Source organism: Chrysoperla carnea, chromosome 4, assembly GCF_905475395.1.
Source record: "Chrysoperla carnea chromosome 4, inChrCarn1.1, whole genome shotgun sequence".
NCBI lineage: Eukaryota > Metazoa > Arthropoda > Insecta > Neuroptera > Chrysopidae > Chrysoperla > Chrysoperla carnea.
Window position 1 is genome coordinate 50,297,803 of NC_058340.1, and position 17,838 is coordinate 50,315,640.

At 28.3% G+C, this 17,838-nt stretch overlaps 1 protein-coding gene across 4 annotated transcripts in view; it reads left to right on the plus strand.

The window, feature by feature from the left end:
* Positions 1–17,838, plus strand: part of LOC123298038 (zwei Ig domain protein zig-8-like) — a 498,844-nt gene that overhangs the window by 207,871 nt on the left and 273,135 nt on the right. The gene's annotated exons all lie outside the window — the stretch shown is intronic.

Here is a 17,838-nt window from a genome sequence, read left to right on the forward strand (position 1 = left end):
TTCTAGAATTTACGTGCCAAAGACGGGGCCAATCGTAGAAACCTTGGATGGAATCTTCAATGACTGTCAAAAGGTCAGCTCGTTTTTGTTGTTGGTGAGAAATTGATGCCATTTTAAAATGTAAACGTTTTTTTTTTAGCCAATATTTTTTGATTCAATTATATTTAGAAATATTAATTAATAGATGCGGCAGAAATAGAATGTCAAAATTTATCCATGCATGAAAATTTATTGTAGTTTAATTTTTTTTTAAGAAAGTAATTTAATAAGAAAATACTTTCTAATTTCAATTATATGTCTTACCTATCGAATTAATCTTTTTGAAATTCAACGTAAAGCAATAATGCAAGATGCCTATTAGGTGACTTTCTTTGCTATGAACAATTTGCTGGAAACATTTTTAGTCATTTTTTTTTCGAAAATAAAAACTTACACGCTGTATCGAAAATCAACGAATTTCTTTATGTAGGATCGTTTACTAGACAAAACAAAGTAAGATAAGGGGCGATTTATTTATATGGAGGGGATTCCCAAGGAAAAAACCGACGATTTTAATATTTTATCCCACTCTACAGCCTCTTTAAATTGAACTTGGAATTAAGATCGGTATGCAGGTTAATTGTTTCATGTTACGTAAAGACAGTGTTTTTTTTTTTTGTGGTGATACAGATACATTTTCTCCAATTGATGCACGCTTTGTGCACATCGAAAGCGAGAATTGAGAGTTGGAAATTCATCTGAGAATTGAGAACCTTTTGGTAGTGTCGTCTGACAATCCCCACCATCTCCACCCGTTTTATGTAAATATTTAATTTTTTTTCCTTGGGGTTTCCCATCTCTGATTACTTATTTTCACGCTGGCATTTCTCATTTGGGACCCACACAAAACCCATTTGGAACAAAATTACTATAAATTATTTTATTTTTGTTTTCTCAGTTTGTTTTTGATTGGCTCCGTGCCTTATTTTAATCCAGTGGGGTAACGATGTATACCCCAGGCGATCTCCAAGTAATTTTTCGTTGGGATGTTTAAAAACAAAAAAGAATAAAATCCTATTTTAATAGAAATATGAAATGAATAAGAAATATGATTTCTGTTCTGTTGAGTTTTTTCCCTCATATCTTAGGAGGAATCATTAAAGGGTAAAGAACTTTTGGGACGTACTGTATAGTACAGTATAACCTACTTACTATAATAATAGGTAAATCAATAATTCATGTTATCTAAAATTTATGTGTTTTGTTTACTTGTTTATTGTTTTAATTATTCACTCTTCAGGTATTTCACACTAAATTAACTTTATAGTTTTCTGATAAATTTTTCATGTTCATTTCTTCTACATGTTGTTTGTTATACCTACCATACCATAGGTATCATATCATACCATATTCCACAATCGATATGATGATATATTAAAGATTTCATTTTGATATTAAATTTTTTATTGTTACATTATTGTAATCGTAAACAATTATTATGCGTATCTTGTTCTTCTGGTTCTTCAACACAAAAAGCAATGATGCTGATCATATAACTGTTTTTGTGAATGATTTGATTTGTTATGTACGGGATGGACCACCTAAAATAGCTGTAACATGGATTATGGATTATATCTTTTTTTTTGTTACTATTAAAAAAAAAATCTAATTCATGTGTTTGTTCTATTTCAATATTCTTCTTTGTCGTTTTTCTTTTTTTTTTTAGGCAGATTAGTTTTATGCGCTAAGGAATGTTTTTGTAGAATTTTTCTTTTTTTAACCGACTTCAAACAAGAAAGGAGGAGGTTATCAATTCGACTGTATTGTTTTAATTTTTTTTTTATTTGTGTTATCCCAGAACTTTCGACCGGGTGAACCGATTTTGATGATTCTTTATCTATTTGAAAGCTGGTGCTTTCTTTGTGGTTTCGTTTCATTTTGGTTCAGTTCTCACAACGGCATCCATGAGAAAAGCAAAAAAGTCTTAAATTTGTCATACTTTTTGAAACTTCTAACTGATTTGATTTTTCTGTTTTCTTGTTTTCATTGTTTTTCAATTTTTATCTGTTTTCTTGTTTTCATTGTTTGGAAAAATACGAGTATTAAAAAGTATGAAAGTCAAAGACTTTTCGTAATTTAGTGTCAGATTGCAAAAAACTCTACTTTCAAAATTTTGACACGCATAATATCTGCCAGTGAAAAAAAACATAGTAGTAAAACATAAGGTAAGGTCCATATTGTGTTATCCTGGATAACGTGGCCACGGTAGTCCTTGAAGATAATCCCAAATTGTGTTAGAAATTGTAAAAGGAGTACATATTTGATAAAATTCAAATCTTGATGACGAAAAATATTATATTTATTGCTTTCCTATAAAATACCTAAAAATAAATAATGAAAAATTCAACCATTTATAAAAATACTATTTCTTATCATCAAAGTCATTAATTATTCACATCATTCAAAATTATTTAGTTAGAAACACTAACAGAAAAAGGGCTTACATATTTTATTATGCAGTGGTTATGTGCTTCGTAAATTAATTATTATAGAAGAAATTTGAATCCAATGAGAAAATACTATAAAATCCCAATTTGCATACCATAATTCTTCAAAATTTAAATTCAGTTTACATGGCTTTGTTTTCATATTAAATAATATATGTGTTATTATGGTCAAACAAAACAGTAGCTGTAACGAAATTAGAATTGATTTTATATACACGATTTTACATTTTTGTATTAATAATTTAATTTTTGAAGAACTTGTAAAATGTATACAATTTATTATTAGCAATTAATTATATTTAATACTTTCTATACAAGCCCAAAAAAAAAGAGTAAATTGGATCGATGTAAATTGGGTGGAATGTTGTCTTCAAGAGAAAAATTAATGGGATTTACTGGACTTTTCATTTACTGAATGAATCAATTGCCAGCTGCATTTCGCATGGAAACCAACACAAATATTTTCATTTTATTATTTGCTTCCGATTGAAAATACCTGCGTATGCGCTATGAGCCCAGAAACATACTTGGAGTGGCACAGAGAGTGGCTGCTTCGATAATTGAAAGCTGATTATTGACGGTACCCGATCAATCATAATCGAAATTCTGACCCATATACCCATCGGTTAATAAGTGTTAAATTTTACTTTTAAATTAATCAAATACACAAAACTCATTAATTATGATTTCTTATAATCATTAATCTCTAATATAAAAAATCTATTTTCAAGCAGATTTTGCTGTTTTATTATATTTTTTTTTTACTAACCTTCGTGTGATTGCCAAACATTTCCCTCCTCATTTTATTCGACTTCAGGTTTAAGTTAAAAAGTAACACCAAAAAATTTTTTACAAACTAAAAATAATAGTTTTTTTGTTGTACTACAATTTTAAGCCGTGACCATAACTACGATACCCAAAATTGAGGTCTGAGAAAAAATTTTTCAAACAATAATTGATTTTTTTAAGGCAATGAATCAGAATCTGCCTCTAAAATAAGTAGGTTCATTTAAAAAAAAATAAAACTGACTATCGTTTAACCTGGAATTTTTCCATCCAGATTTTTCCGCTTTTTTACATTTAAATCCCTTTTCAAAAAAAACCTGAATTGTTTTTTAAAATCATCCTGTATAAAGCAACTAAAGGCACAAACATTGTATATACTCATCACCTATGTGTCAAAATTACGTAATTAAACCGGTGTTGATATGGAAAGCAAACGGAATTGCTGTTATGGTTGTATATAATATACAAGCACATAGTTGCTTATGTGGGTGGTGTATTTCACCTGTATTCCTTTACGTAGTTCTAAATATATATATATATATATATATATATATATATATATATATATATATATATATATATATATATATATATATATAGAAACTAAGTGCTATTCTAGAATAATTTTGTTTGAGCCAAATACACAAGCCTACGAGACACAAAAAAAAAAACTTTACCAGGGTAATAATAGTCTTATGTAGGCTAATATATTTAGATTCAGTTTATTCTAAATAATATAAGAATACCCTTCGACTTTCAAATATTTCATAAAAATCATTAAAAAAGCCGTTAACTTACAGTGATAGAGAAACACAGTTCTCAGTTCGAACCCCCCGAACTAAATAAAGGGGTGTTTTAAGTTTGACCGGTATGTGTGTATGTCTGATTGTCTGTGGCATCGTAGCGCCTAAACGGATGAACCGATTTTAATTTTTTTGGTTTCATTTGAAAGGAAGGTAGCTTAACGGAGAGTGTTCAAAGCTATGTTTCAAGTGCAAGGTTATGGTTCCATACACGAAAAAACTAAAAAATTGGCGATGATCTTCAAAATCGATTCGATGTTTTCTAAAAGAAAAATTGCTTAGTAAGAGAATCGAAGGGAGTTCACAGTTATGGTTGACAGTCTGTAAATTTTTTTGTTTTTCTGTTCGTTATCCAAAAAAAATTTGTTTCATTTTTTCCACTACTTGTTTTACTACTTTTTATAAATCTTTTCGTGGTATTAAAAACATGGATGGTAATGTTTTGAAGAAATATGACACTGTCGGTTTTTTCAGCTTGTACATTTATGTGGTGAAAGCTAGTTAAGTTTTCGATCCTGCAAACCGCTTACAACGATTAATTTAATTAAAATGTATGATATTTTCGTTAGTGTCGTAAGCGGCCAAGTCAATTGGATGATTGTAAATTAAATTGATTGCCATTTAAACCATAAAGCCCGCTTAATGTAAAAATTTCAACAATTGCGTGTTTTATTTCGTTAAATACATTGTCCAAGATCTTTGCGAAAATGTACATGGATTGTCCCGATTCTCTCTAAACGAAAGTTATTGATAAATGTTGAAACTATAGCCACCCTTAATGTACTTTCCATACAAAATTCAATGATTTGTTTTGATCATGGCATTAGAATGAATATAAGTAAGACAAAACGATAATATTAATCGGTGAACATGTGATGTAAAATAGTTTATTTACATGTTATAATAAAACAAAAATCTGCGTCATACATTTAAACAAAAATGAATTTTATATCTTGTACTTAGATTGTCAAGAAGATAAATTTATTTTGAGAGAGAAATTTTTACTCCTATTCCCACTCCTTGTAAACGAATAAATTTGTAAGAACAGTCAAGCAAGTGTTTTCCTAATGAGAAGTTTAAATGCTGAATTCAATATATTCAGTAATTAAGACATTTTACACTCCTTTTTTTAACATTTTATATTATATATTTACATAAAATAGAAGTAAGCCGTTCAACAAGGAGAAAGGGATGTTTTTTTTTTGTTTTTCATCATCACCTTTAGATATCTTATAAAAAATTAGATTTCATTTTCAAGTGGGTTTTCTACTTGAACTACACTTCTCATTCAAGTTTAAAATATTTTCTTTTTACTTTTTATTTTTTGTATATTTTTTTACATAATTTGTATAGAAATGTGAGAATTAAAAACACACCTTTTTAAACTAATGTGCAAATATTTTAATATAAATATTTTTAATATTTCCGGTGCCAACATATACAAACAAAAATTTTAAAAGCAGAGAATTTAAACTTTGAACTTTTAGAGGTATATTATTTATAGAAAAAAATTCAGTAAAATTTATTTTTTAAGGGTTCAGGAAATATTGGGGATATCCTTTAAAAAACAACAAAGATGGTCCGAAACTTTTAGAATTAGTAGTTCAAATAAAATAGCTAATGAATACTTCCATTTGATTCGAATTTTCCACCAACTCTGTTTCGAATTTTCGACCAACTTACTAACTCACGTGAACAAATTAACATACATGTCTTCTGATGTTCAGCTCAATATTGTCTATATTGTCTATATTATTTTAAGAATCTAATTAAAATACGAAATTGATCTTTCCTACATTGTTTTGTACTTTTTTCAAATGGATATTGTAAAAAAATCATTTACGCCTGTTTAAAAAACCCTTTCAAGATAACAAGAACTATTTTCGATGATAATCAAATTGGGTATGAATTCCTTTTTTGGGAATATTTATGGAAACCACAATATATATAACTTGTAAGAAATCTTGTTTAAATTATGACCCGGTTTTTTTTCTGGAAATACAATGAGAGATTTGCTACATCTATGTTTGATAACATCAATGAATTATAACAGTAAAAGTTTATCTTCGTTTTTCTACGATCAGAGAAGGCCACAGACATCATCTTAATCCTTTTATGTAGCTTTAATTTATTTAACTTTAAAAACCATATACCATTTAAAATAAAGATTGCGAAGGGGCCTAAGTTAGGTCAGAAATTGAAATTCCAAACAGAAACTTTCCAGTTTTAAAATCGAACACGCTTAGATGTTTTATGTATCTAGCGCTTATGCTCACTTGTTTGGCCTTTATTTGTTATCTCAAACATACATTGTAATAAAAAACTATGATATTGAAATGATAATTGATCGTTGAAAACAACGGTAACATTAAAAAAAATTGCATTCGTAGGAAAAATTTTGTTTTTAATATCTTTAAACCACTATTATTATTGAACTATAACATTTACATACGGGGACAAGTAGCGCACCTTTGGTCATTTATAAAAAATTTTACATTTGAAAATCAATTGATGCTTTATCAAAAACCTTAGAGACTTGGAGTTAATTCCAAATTTTAGCCCATTTATTTCAGCAATTTTGTTCATTTTTCACTCCTCTAGAAATATCTCTAAATTTTTTGACAAAACAAAATTTTCTAACATCTCTGCATATAACTTAAAAAACTAAAACACTACATTATTCTTAATAGTTAATTAGATATTCCGATCATTCCATTTTTTTGCATCATGTAAGTAAAGAAAGATAGTCACTCTTAAATAGTCACAGTCATATATATATACATATATATATATATATATATATATATATATATATATATATATATATATATATATATAGCACACACATAACTGGTATACCCATATAATATACATACTGTATGTTCTAACCTAACCTTTGCTTTGGTGTGAAGTCTAACCTTATTTGCGTCCCCACGGGTAAATAGTGATGTTAGCTTATAATCTCATATGGCTTAGAAGATGGACTTTACGGACCCGAGATTCAATTGATCGATGTTGCTCATTTACGAAATCAAACTCGCTTTTTACTTCCTGAGCACATTTTATAATATCACTTGCTATCACTTTTCGTTTTTGACGACAGACGAGAATGGACAAACGGAAATGGTCTAATTAGGTGATTTTAAAACATCTATACCAAATTTTTTTTTTGTAGCAAGAATATTTTAAAGCGTTACAAACTTGGGACAAAACTTAGAATACCTTGATATATTTCATATTATGTATATGGTAAAAAAAGTGTATACACTAGTTAAACTACAAATTGTACTTCTCCAATTGTAGTAGTTACAAAACACCAAAATAAACGTTAAAACAAATTTAAAAAATCTAAAAATTTTTCCATTGATGTGTATTTTTTTCAAACGTGTTTATATTAATCAACTGGCAAGTGATCTTGAAATTTTGAAAAAAGTACTATAATAGTTAGTACCTTCCACTTATCAGAGATATTTATAGATTTCAACTGTTGGATACTACCCGTAAGCAATTCCGCACAAAGGTACACGACTTGCACCTACAATTATTTAAAATAGCAAATGTGTATATTCTTGAAGCTTAAAGATATGAAAATGTTCTATTTAACTACCTTATATAATTTTACAACAGTTTGAATATATAGTAAATGGGGCTCATTTGAAAATTACACATTTATTTGCAATTTTAATGTCTGTCATCATATCTGTCTTAAGAATGGGAATCATCATCGTCTGTTGTAAAATATTATTCTTCTGAACATAAAATTATGCATAATTTTACATAATTTTTCCAAATGTACATTTTTACTATCATTTGGGATTTTAATGACAATAGCAAAAATAAACATTATTATCAAATTATATGCGTCGGTTTTTGAAATTTTTGTTTGTTTTTTATTTTTTTTAATAGTTTTTTCAAACATACAATTTCTTTTCACCTACCTACAACATAAAAATTTAGGTTTTAATTTTCATGCAATCATAACCATCTGTGTTGAAAATGTGACACAAGAAAACTTATACGCATTATGGGTCGGCATAGAGGCTATTAACATAAACAAAATGGATATAGAAGTTTATTGCAAAATAAATGAAAACTTTTGTTTGAATACAGTTAAGATCTAGTGACCAGTGAATGATGTCGAGTCATTCCTCCATATGGGAAAATTCTATTTTTTAACATGTATAAAAAGGGATCAGTGGCAAAGACAATATGTCAGGGCTTAAAAGAAGACAGTTTTTGTTTTCGAATGATTTGAAAAATGTTTCAGTGCAATGATTATTTCAAAAGATACAGGATTTTAAATCCACAATTTTGTTTGGAAAGCGAATATCTGGCTGCAAAAGTTTGAACGGGAATTTTATATAGCTTATTTTCAAGTTAAATAAACAAGCTTTCGAGTGGCTTTAACAAATTAATTGTAAATTAATTTTTAAGATTTCTAAACTTCCATGCTTCTAAACTTCATATAAAATTTACAGATAACATTTCAACCCTCTGTGCAAAGCTGTCAGGGTCGATAAAAACTTTTAAGCAATAAATTCCAACACATTAAAGTACAAGTTTTCAAACGAGCCATTGCAAATTGAAATTGGTTAATTTTTCGCAAATATATAGCCGTTTGAAATTATGGTAAAATTTAGTGTTTATACTTTGTTGTTTCTTTGGTTATGTATTTATCATACGCCAATCTATCAGATATAGTACAGCTCAAAATAAGTCAATTAAGCAAAACAAGTCGCATTATCAAGTTTCTTCGTTTGGGCACTAGACGGTCCTAAGTCATTGGTGTCGATCGTCAGATTTAAAATTATCCGTATGTCTACGCCCATGAAGGCAAAGGATTGAAAATTTTGAGTTTAGTAGATCGTTTATCCGAATACATAGCAAGCGAAATTTGTGAAATTTCGTTCAGTTGTTTCAGATACAAGATTATAAGCTTTTATTCATATCTGTTTATTATTTAAGTTCTCAAAAAAAAAAATGTAAATTTTAACAAATCCTATTTCTAAAATTAAAAGTATTTTAAAAATATGGATTTTGAAAAACATGTAATTTTTGATTCATGTTATTACACCCTTGCCTAAATTATTTCACAATCCGGTATAAATATATTTGTATAAACAGGATGATTTTTTTAAAAAGTTTGCAGCAAACTTATTCCAAAAACGGATTTTTAATAAAAAAAAATTCCGGTTTAGTTTTTGATCGGAGTACTAAAAAAAATGACCAAGTTTTGTTTTCCGAGGGGTCCTTCCGGGTTAAACATGGATAATCTTCGTTTTTTTTAAATAGAACTTTATACTTTTTGTTGCAGATTCTGATCCTTTGACGTAAAAAATCAACTTTTTTCCTGTAAATTGATTTTATTAGACATTAACATTTAATTTCAGATAATTTCAAGTTAAATAGATACCAAAAAAAATTTAACCAACAAATTCTCTAAATATTAAGTTATTATGAATATTCTGAATTATTTACTCGAAAAACCGGTAATTTTGGTCTAGAAAATTTCTTTCTCTACTATTCCTACAGTTTCTAGCCATTAAAACCATAAAATCAGGTCCCGAAAATTGAGGTTTAGAAAAATAATTGACGCAAAAAATCAGAATCTGTTAAAAAATTAAGTTTATTTAAATTCACATTTTATCATTCCCCCGAAAATAAGAAAATTCGTACTACACCGTTTTTTTTGCTATTAAAATTCGTTTTTCAAAATGAAGCATTTTTAAATGGAAAATCACTCTGTATAGTAGATATATAATATATAGAATGAAATGATGATCGCGTGTTTCTACCTAGGAGACCAATCAACCAAGAAATTTTAACATAACAAGTAACCGCCCCAATTATCACACCATTGTTACACAATATATCATCATCCTATTGATTAATTGATGTCACTCATTTCAGATGAATGGATTTTATACAGATACAAAATACTATCATTAGAAATAACATAGAACAAACAAACAAACATATATATATATATATACATACAGCTTACGTCACCACGTCACTGTCAAGTTTATAGTAGGTGGTGAAAGATAAAGTTATATGGTCAATTTTGCATAAAATAGTCGGAACAATATTCCGAACATGAGATATAATTGCAAATCGAATACAAGGCACTAGTTCGTGAGATGCAACTATTTAGTTATCAAGTATAAACAAGGAGATGCTAAATAATAAAATGTTTGGATGATTAACTATAGATTACTTTTAAGTATCTGTTCAAAAGTGGATTACAATAAGAACAGAAGCTCGAAAGTAGTGATGTGTAGTTTTTGCAAGACCAAGATCAAAACCAAGTTTTTATTTATATTTAGGCACATTTAGGATAAAGAACGAGAGATACCGTAGAACACCCGGTAGGAACTATATTCCATTTGCACCTTGGAATATTACAAATGTAGCGCTAACTTTTAGATATTTTTCTGAAAATTAAAGATTTTATTTTTAGAAATCAAATACTTATTTATGAATTGATTGTATTCGTTTATAAAAGACATCCTTCTGATTTAGTACTCAACCTAATATGTGCATACATCACGTTTGGTTTGATCAGGATATTTATTATGACATAGCATAAAAATTTCCTTTTACTTACTTTAAATTATCTCTGTTAACTTTAGCATTTGATAACTTTCACAACTCAATTTAAATGGTAAAACATAAAATTATGACAAAAAATACAAATTGACAGTTATAAAAATATGTTTGCATTATCTCAAAATTCATGGCAAGCTGAATAGATTGATCAAGATTTCGTTTCCTAGGTAATTTACATGTCGGGTTTTTATGTCGTTTTTTTTATTGCACTTTTTTTGGTTTTACCTCCCAATCAGCAAACAAATATGTACGAAAGCGTGCGATAAGAAACATAGTTCCAAAAGAAATTGAATTGTTTTCTAGTAATTCGGGTCACTCAATAAAGGCCAATTACGTCAAGATAGTTTTGGCATTCATCGACCAGTCAAAAGCATTACATTCGTTTATTGCAGTCTGCGCTACCATAAATGTGATAGTCATATCGAATAACAAAATGCGAACTGTCAGAAAACTGTTCTCCGTCAAATACAGATATATTCACTATATGGTTTTTACTTTACATTCAAACTTATTTAAAATCAACTTACTTTAAAATTCAACACAAAGTTTTGACAGAGACTTAGATTCATCTTTGATTATTACCATTAACATAAACTTAGTCCCCTCATCATCACTAAATAATTTCCTATATATAGAATGTGGTTATAATTCATGGTTTAAACATCAGCTCAGGTCAGATTATATTTATTCATTCATTTATGTGTATGTATGTGTTCACAGTGTTCACAGACAACACACAGATAACATATATATACACGTTTCCAAATAGAAAATCAGTGAAATAAAAAAGTTAGGAACATAGAGAATGAAAGAGAATACAAACTTATATTTTAATTTATTGGAAGAATTTTGGTGCCACGGATATATGCATGGTTGAAAGAAACCAAAGTATTTCTCAAACCCTTAAATATATACAGGTTGTTCCATTTTAAATGAACTTGTCATTTAGCTTGGATATATTTTATATAAGTTTCTTGAAAGCGTTACATTATTCGAGGGAAGGAAATATATTCAAATAAAAACGCAATGAGTGAATATCATGCAAAATAAAAAAAAAATTGAAGATAATTTGTTAGGCTAACGCAAAATTGTTGACGAAAATATTTTTTTTTAATTTTATAGCCTAGAACAAAACTTAATTTGAAAATTTTATCATTAAAACACTCAAAACATAAAAGAAAATTTCCAAAACAGTTCATCCTGAAACCCTTTACTAATGTAAAAAAAAAAACTGGTAAACTTAATATATTTTCCCCCTGCAATTGAATCAATTTTTTCGAATACGAATTCAAAAATGCAAATACTGAATAAATAAAAAATAAATTCAAAAAATCAAAAAACCCGACTGAGTTACATAAAAACTGAAAAGAAAAAAACAATTGCAGTAGTTTAGTTAGCTTATTTTATAGTAGTTAACTATAGTATAGAGCAATGATACCCCACTTAGCATATAAAATGTGTGAAATATAGCGACACCCAGACACCATTTATATAAATTTTCCTTAATTCCACGTCTTTTGTAATTCTTGCAAAGTTACGACGAATCAATTGACTTAAAAATCTTCAAAATCGGACCACACGTTCAGTCTCTAGAGTGCCAGATATGAATAAACATACATATGTGACATAAAGGCTGATAGACATTACCACTCGTTTGCCTCGCGCAATTGAGTAGAAAAAGCCTGGTTCATTTAAATTGAAACACTCCATATTCAGAATATGTACTTGTATTTAATAAGAAATCTGTATATGTGTAGGTTATTCACAAAGAAGCAAATGTATTTGTAATTCTGAAATATAATAATGTACTTTTGTAAATTAGGGGCGATTAGTAGATATTCTATAATAGACGCAGAACCGACAACTCTTCTATGATGTGAAAAAATTCTATGTGATGTGGAAAACATTGTTATTATAATAATATGAAAGTTTTCTATTGCATTCGATGTATGTCGAGCTTGTTCCTCCTTAGAAAAAATATTTTGATTAAAAGTTGTTAGTGTTTTTTTATAATAATAATAAAAAAAAAACTTTGCAATCTAAAGTTTTATCTATGGCTTAGAGTATATTCAACGCAAAATTAAGGAATGGAAATGGAATGAGAATATATAGTCTACAGTATTATTCAAACAATACTGAAGTTCGAAAAATAAATCCCCTTGATAGCCTCGAAATTTTTAGATTATTAGAAACTGAAAGTAGATTGAGGTGAAAATATTTTATCATAAATATGCATTTAACATATAACAGCTTAAAAATTTTGTCATTTTGTTGAAAGCGTACCCCAAAATATCTTAGTTTAGATGAAGTTGGTATCATGAACTGGAAAATTTATTTTATTAATCCTACCCAAAGTAATTCAAAACTATTAGATTTGGGTTATCAAAAATTATTGCATTAGGCATTAATTCACAGGCAAAAAACCTTTGCACAAACTTATGTTGATCCGAAACTACAAAAAACTGCAAGGCCTGGTCAATTACTACTAAAATGTCTTGTTTGTTATCAATTTTCAGAAATTTGCTAAATTTTCTGAATAATTTTGTGGTTTTGAAGACTGCACTTTTTCGGCAAAATGGTTTTTAGCGCATAATCATTTTTTTGTTCAGTGATTTCTAACTGAAAATTGGCAGGATAACTTATTACGTCAGACAAACTGATTATGAAAGCATTCATAAATGCTTGCTAATTTTGATTATTTTTCAAATTTCCGGAATCTGCTTCCTAATGAATATAAGAAGCAAATCGTGGTATGCGAACCTGATCAATAATATCTTAAATTAATTAATTTAATTAATTAAAACAGGTTTAGTTTAGCTTTGAATCCGCTTATCAAAGCACACACTGTCGCCATCAAAATATTGAAATAAAGCACGAAAAATCATTAATCAGGATATATTGTTCAGTATATCCAGTACATCAGTTTATAAAGGTGACGCTTTGTTTTTAATCTAAAAATTGCAGCACTTTCAAGTTGAAGAAATGTTTCAAAATGTTACCCCTTGGAAGCCCTTGTACAAAAAAGTACAGTTGTAATTTTTCATATTCGCTCAGTGTATAAGGTTCCCTTTTTTATGAATGACATTGTATAAACATTTTGCCAGTAAATTATTTTGATTTATTTTTTCCATGATTTTGGCGTATCCTGTTTATTAGGTTTATCTGTTTTATTATACCAAAATATTAAATACTGAAAATCTTTATAAAAATTCAAAATAAATACTACGTATGAGCGAAAGAGGTGAGCTATTATATTTGAATTTTAAATGATAAATGAGTTTATATTGAGATAATATTTCTCTTATGTAAATTTCATCTATTCGAAATTCGTTAAATATTCAATATAAAATCTACAATGTTGAAAATATTATGTCGTTTTGATAAATTTTTTGTGAAAAAAAAACATATCTTCGTAGTAAGTTTGTCTTGATTTAAAGTATTGCCGAAATTAATGAGTACTTTGACGGGTTTTTGCATTTGCTTGTGTTATGGTATCGGAATTAAAAGAGGCCCTCTAGGTATCAGACTCAATTCAAAAATAAACATAATAGTTTTGTACGATTATTTTTAAAATTTCCAGCATGTTTTTTTTTTTTGAAATAATATATTTTGGTCAACATATTCGGAACTCTTTTTTACTGTGATGACGCGAAAAATTTTAACATACTTAAAGAAACTGATTCATTTAAAGAAGCATGTACTTGGGCGATAATCCAACTTACGACTCTGCATGAATACTGTTGGTATTTCAGGCAACTATCTATAACTAGTCCATTTAGTTATTTATGTTTGTGAAATTTCTGCTTGCTAGATTGTGTTGTGTAATTAAAGCGAATATTTAATCGTACAAGTAATTTTATTTATTAATCATATTAATAATCTCTTAGATAATTACACATCTATTTGATTATGACATATTAATTAATAAGCTCTAAGGTATAAAGTGAATGTATATGTCTTGTCAACGTGAGCTCTTTAACCGAACTGAAGTGTTATCTATTCACTATATATATCTTTGTAAACGCCGCTAATATATTTAATCTAACTTTTGTTCATCCAACAAAGATCACTGTAATTATTATATATTACAAGCCGTTACCCGTCGACTTTGCTGGACTATATCATTTTTAAAACCAAATAGCACCAAATCCTGCTGTTTTTGACAGTCTCTATTCTACTGTTCTACTTAAACAGTAGCCTTATCTCCTCCCTGTTCAGGTTGGAAGATGTCGGACTTCAGCCTGTAAATATACTATTTTTTAAGTCTTCTCATAAATTTTAAGTCTTAAAACAAATTCATTAAAAATTGGTTTATTAGTTTTTGCGTAAAGTTACAATATACATTAAAACACACTTAGACCACGGTTATACTAGTAAAGATTAACTCAATCCAATATGTGACTTTTATGAATAATTGAATTATATTAAAAAATCACTGAATTTGATTTCTTTTTCAAAAAATGAATATCCACAACGCAACGAAAAAGAGTTAACAGAAATATTTCATACTTAAACTAGTCATGTGAGTAGTTATCCTGATTAGGTTTTTAAGTATCAGGTCCGAATTCAGAAGATTAGTTTGTGCTTTTGAGCACTTAGGTATATGGAAATTTAAGACATTAAACATCTTCGCGATAATTTTCTCTTAGAGTTTAAACTGTCCGCGCTCTATAAATAAATATTGCTGAATGATTGCCAAAACGTTTGGACATTGAATTAAAGTGAATTTTCTGTTTTTTATTTGATAATTACAATTTTACCAGGAATTTATAACAAATTCATTGAGTAAGATATTGTAAGATGGCCTGATACGTGGTTGATAAGAAGGCTCGGGTCCAGGACTCTAGACCCTAGAAGATTATAAATATTGTCTTTGATTGCCCTCCAAGTTTTCAAACATGGCCCACAAAATACTATGACTGAAAATGAATGTAGTTTATGTTTTGTTGAAATCTTGATGGACTTAAGATGGCTCATAGCCACTTTTTTGGAACAGTTTGTGTTTTTTTTAATATTAACTTTAAAAATCAATTTAATTAATGGTTTCTGATGGGCTGTTGTAGTGCATGGTATATGCATGAAGTAGGTTAACTCAGCCTCTAAAAATAATAAATTTTCAGCGAAAAGGTTGTAAAACACATATATGTTATCACAATGGGTCCAATCCAACCTAACCTTACGTAATATTACCTATTGAGACACAAATGTCAAATTCGACCTTATTTAATAAATATGATAAACACGGAAAAAAAGTAACAAATCTATGAAATGCACTTAAAATAAAATAACATTTATATTTTTTTACAGTAATAAATGTACAAGCGATTAAACAACAACCCATTATATATATAAAAGGACGAAAAAACGATTAAATATAATGTAAGAATAACAATTTATATCTATAATAAATATTAAGTTGATCTTTTTTCCTTTTCGAGAATGGTAACGTAGCTTGAAGTATAAACATGAAATGCCTCTTGGCCATTCAAATAAATTAATATCTATCAGTTTCTATTTTTCCACAAGTAACAATATCATATTTCCTTAACCTCAAGTATTTACATAGTAAGAATGAATATCACTTTATTATTATTAGTAGGTAATTTTGTATATTATATTCTGTTTGCAGAAAATAATAAGTTTATCTTATATATAAAAATTTAGTTTTCATATGTTTTTGACAACAATTCTCCAAAAGTAGTCGATGGATTGACTTGAAATTTGGACACGCTTGCATCAAGTTTCCGCTTCGGAAATTTTTAATATAATGTATACAACCTGTTCATTTGAGTGTGACCCTAAGGATCCGCACATTCCATCTTTACTCCAATAAACGAGGAGAAAAAAGGACGAAATATCTAAATTTTGACCTATAGCACCGATTTTGATCAAAAACTGAGCTTAAGCTTCATTCATAAATCAAAAGTTATATGGTTGGAGTGGTGTTTTTGTGCAAATGGTGGTAACCATTCCGTCTAGGAGGTAGAAAAATATATGTTGAAACTGGCAGTATAAATCAATAGAGCGATGAAATCTATGCAAAAAATACCATTTAAGTATATTTCGAAAAGTCAATACTTTCCGAGTTATTGGCGATTGAAATTCGGATTAATACACTTTTAAAAGTGCTATAAAAACCTTGAAATGAAAAGTTTCAATTCATAATGAAAATGAGTTATAATGAAAAGTAAGTAATGCTTGCCACTTTTCAATTAACTTTATTTAGGTACTGACAATACTATAAATTCGAAAATGTTAAAACTTTCTGAGCATGTTGTCAGTAACTAAATAAACTAAATTGGAAAGTGGTAAGCATTAATTTGAGTTCCCGCGGCAAATTCATCAACTTTTGTGCGGAATAAAACATAAAAAAATGGGAAAGGGGAAACTTCTATTCATTTTAATTCCATTGATTTTCGTGCAAATGACTTGAAATTTTTCATTTTCAAGGTTTTTTATAGTACTTTAAAAAGAGTAGGATACACTATTTTCAAAAAACGTCAAGTTTTTCAGTTATTTAACGATAAAAACTCCAAATTTCAATCGCCAAGAACTCGGAAAGTATTGGCTTTTCGAATTATACTTATATTACACTTTTTCATTAGATTTTATTGCTCTACCACCTCCTGGGCAAAAGCACTACTAGGCACCGTATAACTTTTGATTTTAAGAGTGAACAAAGCTTAATCTCAAATTTTCAGGTAAGTCGGCGATATAGGAAACAATTTAGAGGCTTAAGCCTCGTTAACTGGAAGCCAAAAACCAAAAAGTGCCCAATGTCGCTTTTTTTCCACTTCAAAAATTTTAAATTTTATTTCCTTAAAATAATCAACATCGTACATTCTGTATTTGATATAGGTACTTTTATCCATAGTACTTAATAATTTACTTCTTCACCATATTAAATTTTCACTGTAACATAGTTTTAACCTTTATATTAATTAAACCACAGTATCTTCACTAAACAAAAATATTCACACATGCCTTCTATGTATCTATCTATGTATATTGTGGTAATATTACTTACATGATATTGATCATTCTAAAAACACCGAAAGTTATTTACTACTATACAAAATTCTCTAAAATGTTTTAGACTTTGGACAGTTCTATCGGTTTGTAATATTAAATGAAAATAGACAATTAACAGAGTT